Here is a 10,895-nt window from a genome sequence, read left to right as displayed (position 1 = left end):
TGCATACCTGCGGTCCCAGATACCCAGAGAGCTGAGGGAGAAGGATCGCTTAAGTCTAGGAGGTCGAGGCTGCAGTGAGTTATAATGATGCCACTGAGCCCCAGCCTGGGTGACAAAGTTAGACCCTGTCTCAAAAAAAGAAGAAAGAAAGAAAGAAAGAAAGAAAGAGAGAGAGAGAGAGAAAGAAAGAAAGAGAAAGAAAGAGAGAGAGAAAGAAAGAGAGAAACAAAGAAAGAAACAAAGGGGAGAGAAAGAGAAAGAAGAAAAGAAAAGCAAAGCCAAGGAAGGAATGAAGAAGGAGGAAGGAAGGAAAGAGAGAAGGAAAGAGAAATATAGGTAGAACACATTAGAAGATGTTCACAGGGTTAGAACACATTGAAAATAATTTTTTCGTTTTTTCTGTATGAGCAATTTATACCACTTACATATCAGTTAAATTAAGTATGATTCATGACTTCCTTTTTTATTGTAGTTTGGAGAACTTTTCTTTCTATTTATTTCTGATTTTATTTTAATTTTAGCAAAGAAATTCATGTACTTAGTTTACAAAAGTCAATCATTATAAGTCTTTAATTTAAAAGAGGAAAAAAAATCCCCTCTCTATCCTGATTTCTGCTCCCAGAGGAAACATTTTCAAATCTTTCAGCCATCACTTCTATATTTACCTTCATATTCTTAAATAACATTATTGCATTGCTATGCCTCGATCTTTAAGCCTTTAGACATAATGTATTAGCTTTCTAATCTGGAAGTTGAGTCTCCAGCTTTCTTTCTACTCCCTCCCCCTTGCACACTATACAGATGATTCCCAGCTTATGATGGTTTGACTTTAAATTGTTCTGCTTTATGATGGTGTGAAAGCAATACACATTTCAGTAGAAACCATATTTCGAGTACCTATACAATCATTCTGTTTTTCACATTCAGTACAGTATTCAATAGATTATATGAGAAATTCACCACTTTATTGTAAAATAAGCTTTGTGTTAGGTAATTTTCCCAACTGTAGGCTAATGTAGGTGTTCTGAGCACATTTAAGGTAGGCCGGGCTAGAATAAGCTATGATGTCTGGTAGGTTAGTGTATTAAATGCACTTTTGACTTACAATATTTTCTAATTAATGATGGTTTTATTGGGACGTAACCCAATCATAAATGAAGGAGCATCTGTACTCCTTACATGGTCCCAATAGAGTTATTACACAATTTTGGTTGAAGTCATTCTTATGACCATGAAAATATTGTTAACAGTTGGGACATGTGATCATGTTTTATCTTTTGTTGTCTAATTGTTTTGTTTCCTACAGAAAACCACCCCACTGCTTTTCTATGTGACTCTCACATATCAGCTCCAAGCTCTATAAAACTGTATCAGTCTCCTTCACATGACCAAATGCATCAGGCAATCTCTCAGTGTTATTCTTTACCCTTGACTACCTTCCTCCTGCACCTGCTGCCCTCCTGCTAGGCTGGCTGCACAGCTATGGCCCCAGGACTTCCTGTCACCATCACCCTGGGAATTCCCCTTGCCTCTCTTCCGTGTTGGATGCTCCGTTTCCTCTTTCTTGGGTTATTATGTCATATTGGTGGAGCACATCCTCCAGGAGCTTCCTGAAAAAGAAATTGAAGGGAAATTTGTAGAGACCTTGCATGATGTAAAATGCAATTTCTACCCTCAAGCTTGATTGATAATCTAGATATGAAGAGAATTATAGATTAGAAATATTTTCCAGCAAATTTTTAAATTTTTAAAGGCACTGCTATTTTGTTTCCTTACTTGAAGTATAAGAAAATACCTCAGGGAAGTGAAGGAAAAGGCTGCTGAGGTAAGAGCACTCCAGATCATGGATGTCCAGTGCAAAGAGCCTGGGGTGGGGCAGAAGCAAGCCTGGCATTGTGGAGGAACAGATGGTCTGGGTAAGCTGGACCAGGGTTTGTGAGGGGGAGAGAGGTAAGATGTGGATTGCAAGAAGTAGTCTGTGGCCAGATTATATCAAGCTTTGGAGGCTTTTTATAAGGATCTGGCTTTTATCCTGAATAAGCTAGGGAGCCAGTGAAGGGTTTTGAGCAGAGAAGTGTCATGATCTAAATCATATGTTTAAAGCATCAGACTGGCTGCTGTGTTGAGAATAAACTGGTGGGCTAAGGCAGCAGGAGGAAGACCAGTTAGGAGGTGATTGCAGTAAGTCAAGCAAGTGATAATGGGCTTGTACCCAGCTAGTGGGGTTCCAGTTAGTGATGTTGAAAGTGTTGAAAAGTGTTCCATTTCTGCTTTTTTTTTTAATGTGAAACCAACAGGATACGCCAATGATTGTAAAGAATATGATGATGATATAGGATAAAGGAAGAGAGGAGTTAATTAAATATGACACCGATGTTTTTATCCTGAACAAATGGAAGGAAGGAATTGCTGAAATAGAGATGTCTCTGAAGAGCAGAAGCTGTTTTGAACATTGCAGTTTGAGATACCTATTAGACCTCTGCTTGGAGGTCTCAAACAGGTAGCTGGATATGGGAGTCTGGGGTTAAGGAGAGGGGTGTTCGCTAGATATATAAGCTTTGAAGTCATCAGCCTATAAATATTGACAAAACAAGTGAGGTGGCAGAGGAGTTAGTGAACATAGAAAAAAAAGAGGTCTGAGGGTTGAGATCTGAGGCATGCCCATATATTAAAGATTAAAGATCAGAGGAAGAATCCACGAAGGAGATTGAGAAGGAGTAGTCAGGGAGGTAGAAAGCAAGCCAAGAGACTGTCTCAAGAAGAAGGGAATGATCAACTGCTGACTGATTAAGTAAGATAAGGACTGAGACTTAGCAACATGGAGGTCATCAGTGATTTTTGACTAGCTCAACCTGTGAGAGTGAAAACATGACTGAAGTGAGTTCAAAGGGAATTGGAGGAGTGGTCTTAGAGGCAGTGAATGTAGTCAGTCCTTTAAATTTTGTCCTGAAGCGAAGTTGAGATATGATATAAGGAAAAGATTTTCATTTTTCCAGTGAAAGACAATATAGCACATTTGCTTGCTGGTGAGAGTGATCCAAGAGAGGAGGAAAAAACTGATAAAAGACAGGCAAAGAAGGGACAAAGTACAATCACTAAAACTTTCAAGGAAGGGGAAGAAACTAAGACTATAAGTAGAGGGATCGTATTAGCTCAGGGGATGGAACATGTGTGTCCTGTAGCACGCAGGGTGCACTAACAGATGCAAGTGAATGTGGTGATGGGAATGAGCAGGGACATTTTCAGGTTGCTTTAATTTTCTTAGTGAATTTGGAGGTAAGGGCATGAACTTGAAATGAGGGTGGAAAAGGAGATATTGTAGGAAAAGATACAAAATAGTCATTTAGGAGGGTGGGAGAGGAACTAAACAAGGAGAATGGAGCAGTACATAGACTAGGAAGATGTAGTAGGATTGCTGAGTAGCACAAAAGTCTCACCGGAGGTGAGTGATAACGAGTTTAAAACAGGACTGCCTGGTTTGGATGCAGATTTTCTCCTGCCATCTTAAGCTGCATGCATGTGCAAACATCATGTGTGGGGAATCGAATTAAGCCAGGATTGGGTCCTTTTCAAGAAAATACAATGAAAGGAGAGAAGGGCAAGAGAGTTGAAAGTGTATGCAAGGGAATTTATACTGATGGACTGTAGAATCTACACAGGGTAAGGACGCGAGGTGAGTGTGGGACAGTGAAAAGGTGGTGGTTTCAGATAAACTAATTTTCAGTCCCAAAGGACCAGAAATATTTTAGGAATTGGGATGTTAGTGGGAATAAACTATTAGCTTGGTGCAAAAGTAATTTTCTTGTTTGTTTGGTTTTGTGTTTGTTTGTTTGTTTTGCCCTTACTTTTGCACCAACCTAAGAGGAAAAATCGGTGGTTATGGTCAGAAAGTAGGAAGCTTGAAGTTGAGATTATCAAGTTAATATCAGTACAGTCATTGGTAATGATAAGGTCTAGGATCTAAGCGATGGGAAGAAAGAAGTTGGCTGAAGAAATGATGGAAAATAATTAAATAATTGAAGAAAAAGAAGTCAAGGCACTGAGAGCATGTTCGGTTGGCAGAAATTCCATGACAGCATCTACAAGGGCATATTGGAGAGAGTGAGGATAAGCTTGGAGTTTTCACTTGAACTTGTTCTCATGAGCCTGATGAATCTGGAGAATCTTATCCTTCTGTTCTAGGGAAGTTTTAAAATTCTCTTTTATAATTTCTCCCCTCTGTTTTCTACATTTTGTCTTTCTTAAAGTCCTGTTAGTAAATGATGGTCTCCTAGTTCAATTCTCTGATTTACTTGACTCTTCCATTTTTCCATCCCTTTGTCTTTTTACTTAGTTTCTTGAAGACTTACCTTCCAGCCCTTTTATTGAATCTGTTATTTCTGTTACCCTATTTTCATTTACCAAGAATGATTTCTTATGCTCTATATATTCCTTTTTTCATGTAACCACACATTCTTATTTTGCAGATGTAACATTTTATCTTTACGTTTAATAATACTTTTAAGTGTTCTTTTCATTGCACTCTTTGTTACTCCAAGTTGCCTTTATTCATTTGTTTGTTTATTTTAATCTTTAATATTTTATGTTAGAGACTTTCCTCACATGTCTGGTGATACTTGATGGTTCACACTTAAGAATGAGGCACTTAAAAAGTGAATGGGAAGCTTTGTGTGTATTTGCATTGTTTGTCAGTTGCTACTGTTTACTGTAAAGCAATCAGTCAGGCACCTGGTCATTTCATTGGGAGACTTAAAATGTCAGTATATAAGTCTTTTCTCCAATCAGTTGGTTTTGTCAAAGGGGACTCTTCTAATTCCCTGCCTAGGGAATATAAATCTAGTTGCCAGTGCCCTAATTGCAAGTGAAGGAAAAAGGGTGGGAGTCTCACTAATTAGTATATGGCATATAGACTTGACCTTGATCATCCTTTTTCAGCCTTACTCCTATCCTCTACAAAACATGGTATCACTGGGTCTGAAAATCCCTGGCTCTATTTCTCTAGAAATTAAAGCAGTTGCCTGCTGGGCTGGTTGGTGTACAGAAGAGGAAAAGGATTCTGAGGGGTCATCTCCAGTCCCATTTTTTTCAGCCCCAGCCTGCATCCCTTTCTACAGAAGTAACAACAATTTCCAGTTTCTGAGCCTTTCCAGGGTTGTACAGTAGGTATTCATTTGCTTTTTGATATTTTCCACAGCAAAGCAAACTTTCTTGCTGCTCTGTTAACTTCGTTACCACTCACCCGTCTGCCTTCTGTCTTCCAACATTTTGTTGCTAGCTCTTGTCTGCTGTTGCCTCTTCTGTTCTCTTTATCCTTCCAGGTTTTATAAGATTGTTTTTATTCCTTTTCAGTCATTTCAGAGAGGCTTCAGGATGGAGTTGTGATAAACGCATGTGTTCAGTCTACAATGTTTAACAGGGACCGCCTCCTGATTTTTTCATTTGAATTACTGAGGAGTAGGTAGTAGACTATCTTGATGCCCTTCCTCACGTCCCTTTGACTCTGAGTTGACCTGCAGCTGCAGTGAACACTCCCTAAGGATGCTGATGGCTTCCCCCATCAAGCACCTGCCTCATTCTGCTTCTCCAAGGATTTCCTCCAGTACACCAAGAGCTTGCCCAACACTCACAAGGTATCCTGGAATTGCTGGGGAAGAATGAGGATCAGTGGATTAATAGCAACTGTCCCATACCTTGGTGGGACTATTATTAGGCATTCTGCTTGGTTCCTCAGAGGTCCCAAATGGGATTGAACCAAAGTTGCCCACAGTAAAAACCCATTCACCAATTCAATTTTCATTTCACCTCTCTCAATTTGCACACTCACTCACTTGTTCTCCCTGGGATACTCTCCAAGATAAACTCCTGTATCCAAAGCTTTGTCTCAAGGTCTGATTTGGGAGGAACTCAAACTGAGATAATAGGTACTGGAAGTGACTACAGAAAGTATATTCTCAATGGTATGGAGGCAACAAAAACCCCATTAATGGTGGTGAGTAAGGTGGTGACAAACCCTGGCACTTTGAAGAATTTCAATACCCACAATTGACCCATGGTGTATTTGGATGAGGTAAAGATGAAAGGAGATGCTTACCTTATGCAATAGTGCTAACTCCTGAAAGACACAGGGCTGTGATAATCACAGGAATTGAAGAGTTGTCTTGTTCTTGTTAACTCCCCTAGAAGAATTGGGAAAAAAAGAAAGATAGGTTTACAACATCCAACTATCCATTCAGAGCATAGCAATGAAAGCCAGAAGGTCTCCTTGAGAGGATCTAAAGAGACCCCCATTTCCTGCAACCAGAGGGCAGGCTGTTCTTAAAAAATGACATTCAGGGGTTCATTGCAAGAGGAATTTAACTACAGAGCAGATTGAAGACACAGTCCAGGCAGGCCTCTCATGCAAAAGTCAAAGCCCTAGAGGAAGGAAATGGTCCTTAAAAACTACTGGGATGCAGGCAGGCATCTGGATAGATGTGCTAGATAACCTTGAACCCCTAGATTCCCTGAACAACCCCGGCTAGCAGGAGTATCCTGCACCCTGTTACTTGAACAGAACAGCTTACCATTGCCTAGAGACTCTACACAATCCTCCTCTGAAGCAGACACCTCCAAGATTACTTCAAGGTCTGCTACTGCCTGCCCTCATTGCCTCTATTCCAAAAACTGAGAACAAGTCTCAGCATGCCCTGAGCAGGGTAGCACAGTTCTTGCTGTGAGAGATGTGACAGATTGTATTTTCTAAAGAAGGCTGCAACCATGTCTCTCATCCCAAATGCTCTTCTACAATGCAAACTTGTCACTCCGCTACCAAGAGATGAAATCTAATTTCAATGCCCTTGAATCTAAGCTGGACTTTACTTGCTTTGACCTGTAATATACAGAAGTGGTGCTGTGTGATTCTTACAGCTAAGTCATAAAAGGTGATGCAGCTTCTGCCCTGTTCCTGGGGGCATTTGCCTCTGTGGGATTGAGCTACTACATAAGAAGACCACTACCTTGAGGCTGCCATGCTGGAAGAAAGTAAAGCCACATGAAGAGCAAGTAAGCTGGTTGCTTTAGCAAGATCCTTCATATTGATAGTGAATGTGCACTTCTGTCTTTCTCTTGTGAATGCAAACCACTTTTTCAATAGTCTCACGCTAAGTGCCAAAGATTGTTGTTTTTGTTGAATGCATTCTCTTTATCATTCACCACCTGGCCCTAGGAATTTGGTCGGTGATCCTCGTTTCTGTTACAGTATAGTCTTCAGTGACCTTGATCATCTTGACATTCTATAGAACATCATCCTGGCCCATTATATTAATGAGAAAATAATAACTGAACTTGGTTTTTAGGAAGGAACAAGTATACTGGTTTTAAATACTTCATGCTGAAGGAATGAGAGATAAGCCCTACAAAGTTTTGGAAGTCTGCCACATCAGGGAATATTTTAGGGGCCCAAAGATCCAGGAGTATGTTGAGACACCCTACTCAAAAGAATACTTTGCATTTCCTACCACTAAGAGAGAGGCACAGCACTTGGTGAGCTGCTTTGAATTCCTGAGGCAAAAAATAATAATAATAATAAATACTACCCATGAGAATAATGTTCTGATCTATTGTCTCAGAAGACTATTGGCTTTGAGGGGGTCTGAGAGAGTATCTGAATAGCCTTTTAAAGGCTTAAAAAGGCATTGGCTTAGGAATTGCACCTTGCATGGCTAGGTCATTGTCCTCGAGGATACAGCATGTTTGTTGAACCAGTGATCACCATAAGCAATCACTGTGCTGTTTTCCCAGCATTTGGAATACACAGGAATGATAATTAAAGGATACAAGTAGGACTGACTTAAACACACTCCCTTTGACCCATTAGTGGAAATTATGTTTTTAATTCTTACAACTTTAGTCTCTTCCTGATTAAAAGCCTTGGTCTCAGGGTGTGTGTACAGAGGGAGACAGTAAGCATTCCACTGCATCAATGCAGTGCCATCTGAGGATTTGGGCATCTCCATACTGACAGGTCAGCAGGCAAATTGGGAGTACTATACTGGCAGGGATACCTGACTAATTATCTTGAAGAGTTGGAGTTGCTGCTACATAATGGGCCCAGAGAGGAAGATGTCTAGAACTTGGGGGAATCACTCAGGCTCCCCTTAGTGCTTCTCTGTCTGGCGATAATAGCAGAGAAGCCATTGAAGTAGCCATGTCCTCACAAGGACAAGGTAATCAAGGCCCAGCCACTCAGAGATGAAGGTCTGGTCATTCACTGAGCAAACAGTGATGACTAGTGGAAGTGCTAGCCAAGGATTCAGGAAATCTAGAAGAAGTAGAATTGGAGAGAGATGATGAGTATAGATTATAGCCTTGGGACCAGCTGCAGCAGTGAAGATTGTGACTTGTTCCATATATTCTTCTATTTTCAGTCATTTTTGGAGATTGCAGCCAGCTACAACTCTGAAATGTCAGTAACAGAGCAAACTCAGGGTGGGCATGAGAGGATCTGCTGAGAGCAAGGAATGAACATGGTAGTCACTATTGATACCCTGCCCATGGCCCCCAGCTCACCTGTTAGCTCCCCGGCAGCTTGCAAACATGTCTATACACACTGCCATCTTCCTGCCACGAGTGCCATAACTCTCTGCTTCTCTGCTGAGGCCCTTCTCAGCTCACAGTGTGAGTAGCCTGCAAGTACTAAGGGCATAATGCCTCAAAGGTCAACCTTTAATCAACGAGGTCCAAGAGTCAGAATAGTGAATTCCTTCTGAGATACATTCTTTCCGGTTTCTCAGAGGCTCCCCAGAGGAAGTGAGCTCCAGTTGCTTAGGAAAAATGGAACCTACTCATTAAGGCACCCCCTTTTTACTTTTCTCCTTTCTTTCTCTCCCTTTCCCTACTCCATCCCATGAAGTCCCTGGGATCACCAAATAAACTATCTGTAATCAAATCTTTATCTCACTCTGCATTCTGGGGAACCCAAACAAAGATGGTAAGTTTGCCTATCTACATTTATGTCTTATTTGCTACAAGTATTACTAGTAATTTTCTTGACAAAAGTAATATGATTTCCGCTGATAGGCCAAAATAATACATATTTATAGTGATAACTGCAGCAAAAATGTGAAGACCAATTTTAAAAAGTACTTTCACTAGCTTAAGGAAAATGAAGAAATTGAACTTTTAAAAAATGCAGTAATACTTCCTAACACGTTATGAAGAGGAATATTTTCATAACTGTAGAAATGGTTGGTAGGGCTGTCAACTATCCAAGGATTATATTGAAATAGCTGTCATTGGCCAACTACTATGACTAATGAAATCAACATTTTCACCATGCAGGCAAAATAAACGTCATGAGTCAAATTTAACAGGTATATGTTTTATCCTTTAAAAGTTGTTGAACTATCTCGGTTACTCAACCATTAATTTTTCATTTTACAACAGAGTTTTCACATACACAAATACACATACACACACATTTGCATTCAGACATACATGCACACATCTTTTAGTATTTTAAATATTTTCAAAGTGCAGCTCTACAGACTCATGCATTTTAACTTTGGTAATGCACGCAGTATTCCCTTTGGAATGCAGCTTATGAAGAAATCCACGCTGGGGGCAAGTATATAGTAATTCTTTCTTTATCTCCTGCATATATTAGGAAACCCTTCAGGAGGGATATTACTAAGACAAATTTTAGAAAGACCTCCACATTCACAGAGACAAAAATATCAGTGGCATCCTGAAAAAGCCAATGAGTGATCAAAAATCAGAAATAAACAAGCTTTGTTCATTTTAAGCCATTAAATATTTGTTGAATAAATCTTGTTTTGTTTTCACTTTTGATGGGATGTTAGTTTGTGAAATCAAATGATACCCAGATTCTTTCTTCCCATAGGCTTATGAATACCCAAATATGGCATATTTGACTCCATATACAGGCTTTGTTGAACATGGATTGTTTTCATCTACCTTTCTCCATTTCAATCACATGTTTCTAGTGTGAACTTCTAATTATGGACCCCTGATCTCTCTGTTCCAGTCAAAGGGCAGGAATGTGGTTAATTACCATGCATCATGCACTGTCTTTAGTGATTATTCTAAGAGGCTATGAAAGGTAAACCAATCAGAGGCCTTCACCAGGATTCTGAAGTGTAGCTCCACAGGGAAGAAGAGCTTTCTTTGCTAATGATGATGTCTAGAAGCAGCCATGTAACTCCACCCCATGGAGACAGCTGGTATAGAAGAATGAAGCCAAATTGTAGGGACAGGTGATACCAAGTGTAAAGTCCTCAGTTCTGGAGTTGGAGAATCCCACTGCCCAACTCTGTGCACCCTGTCTTCTGGGGTTTGGTTGTTCCCTTCACAAGCTTTCTGGGAGCACCTCTTGTATCTTTCTCCGTATTCCTCCATGGAGCTCAAAGTAAGCCACCTTGGGTTTCCACTGTTTACAACAAAGAGCTCTGATATATGTGCTGCTTTTACTTTTGCTGTTTTATCAAATACTTACAAACTCAACTGCTTAATTAGGCAAAGCATTCTGTTGCTTTTCCTTTTTGATATCTCAGTAATTGATTTCTAAGGAAGAGATGGCATCTTGCTGGGATTGTTTTCACCTATTGCTCTTTCGCCCAGCCCCACCCAGCTCGGATATTGACTAAAGCTGTTCAACTCAGCTGGTCTGGCTACAGAGTACAGGGGTAGGTGCACACCATGGCTCAGGTGCAATAACAACCTTAGCTTCCCAAATTGTAATGTCAGGTTACCAATGCCGAGATGCGTTGGGATTGCCTAAGTGATTCCCTGGATACACTCACCTTTTTACCCAATGATAAAAATGAGAGATCTCAACAAAATAGCTCTTATCTATTATGCTGCAGACTGACAATTCTTTTGTTTGTTTGTTTGTTTGT

The 10,895-nt window shown here is 40.2% G+C and overlaps 1 long non-coding RNA gene across 1 annotated transcript; it reads left to right on the top strand.

Moving 5' to 3' along the window:
* The first annotated feature begins 2,151 nt into the window (after positions 1 to 2,151).
* Positions 2,152 to 7,126, top strand: LOC134761306 (uncharacterized). The gene is made up of 3 exons (XR_010139803.1): positions 2,152 to 2,500; positions 5,090 to 5,159; positions 5,350 to 7,126. It is a non-coding gene; the product is annotated as an uncharacterized LOC134761306 (long non-coding RNA).
* Positions 7,127 to 10,895: the final 3,769 nt, after the last annotated feature.

This window comes from Pongo abelii, chromosome 3, assembly GCF_028885655.2.
Source record: "Pongo abelii isolate AG06213 chromosome 3, NHGRI_mPonAbe1-v2.0_pri, whole genome shotgun sequence".
Taxonomy (NCBI): Eukaryota; Metazoa; Chordata; class Mammalia; order Primates; family Hominidae; genus Pongo; species Pongo abelii.
The sequence above is the reverse complement of the archived record's forward strand: the minus strand, read 5'-3'. Positions and strand labels throughout refer to the sequence as shown.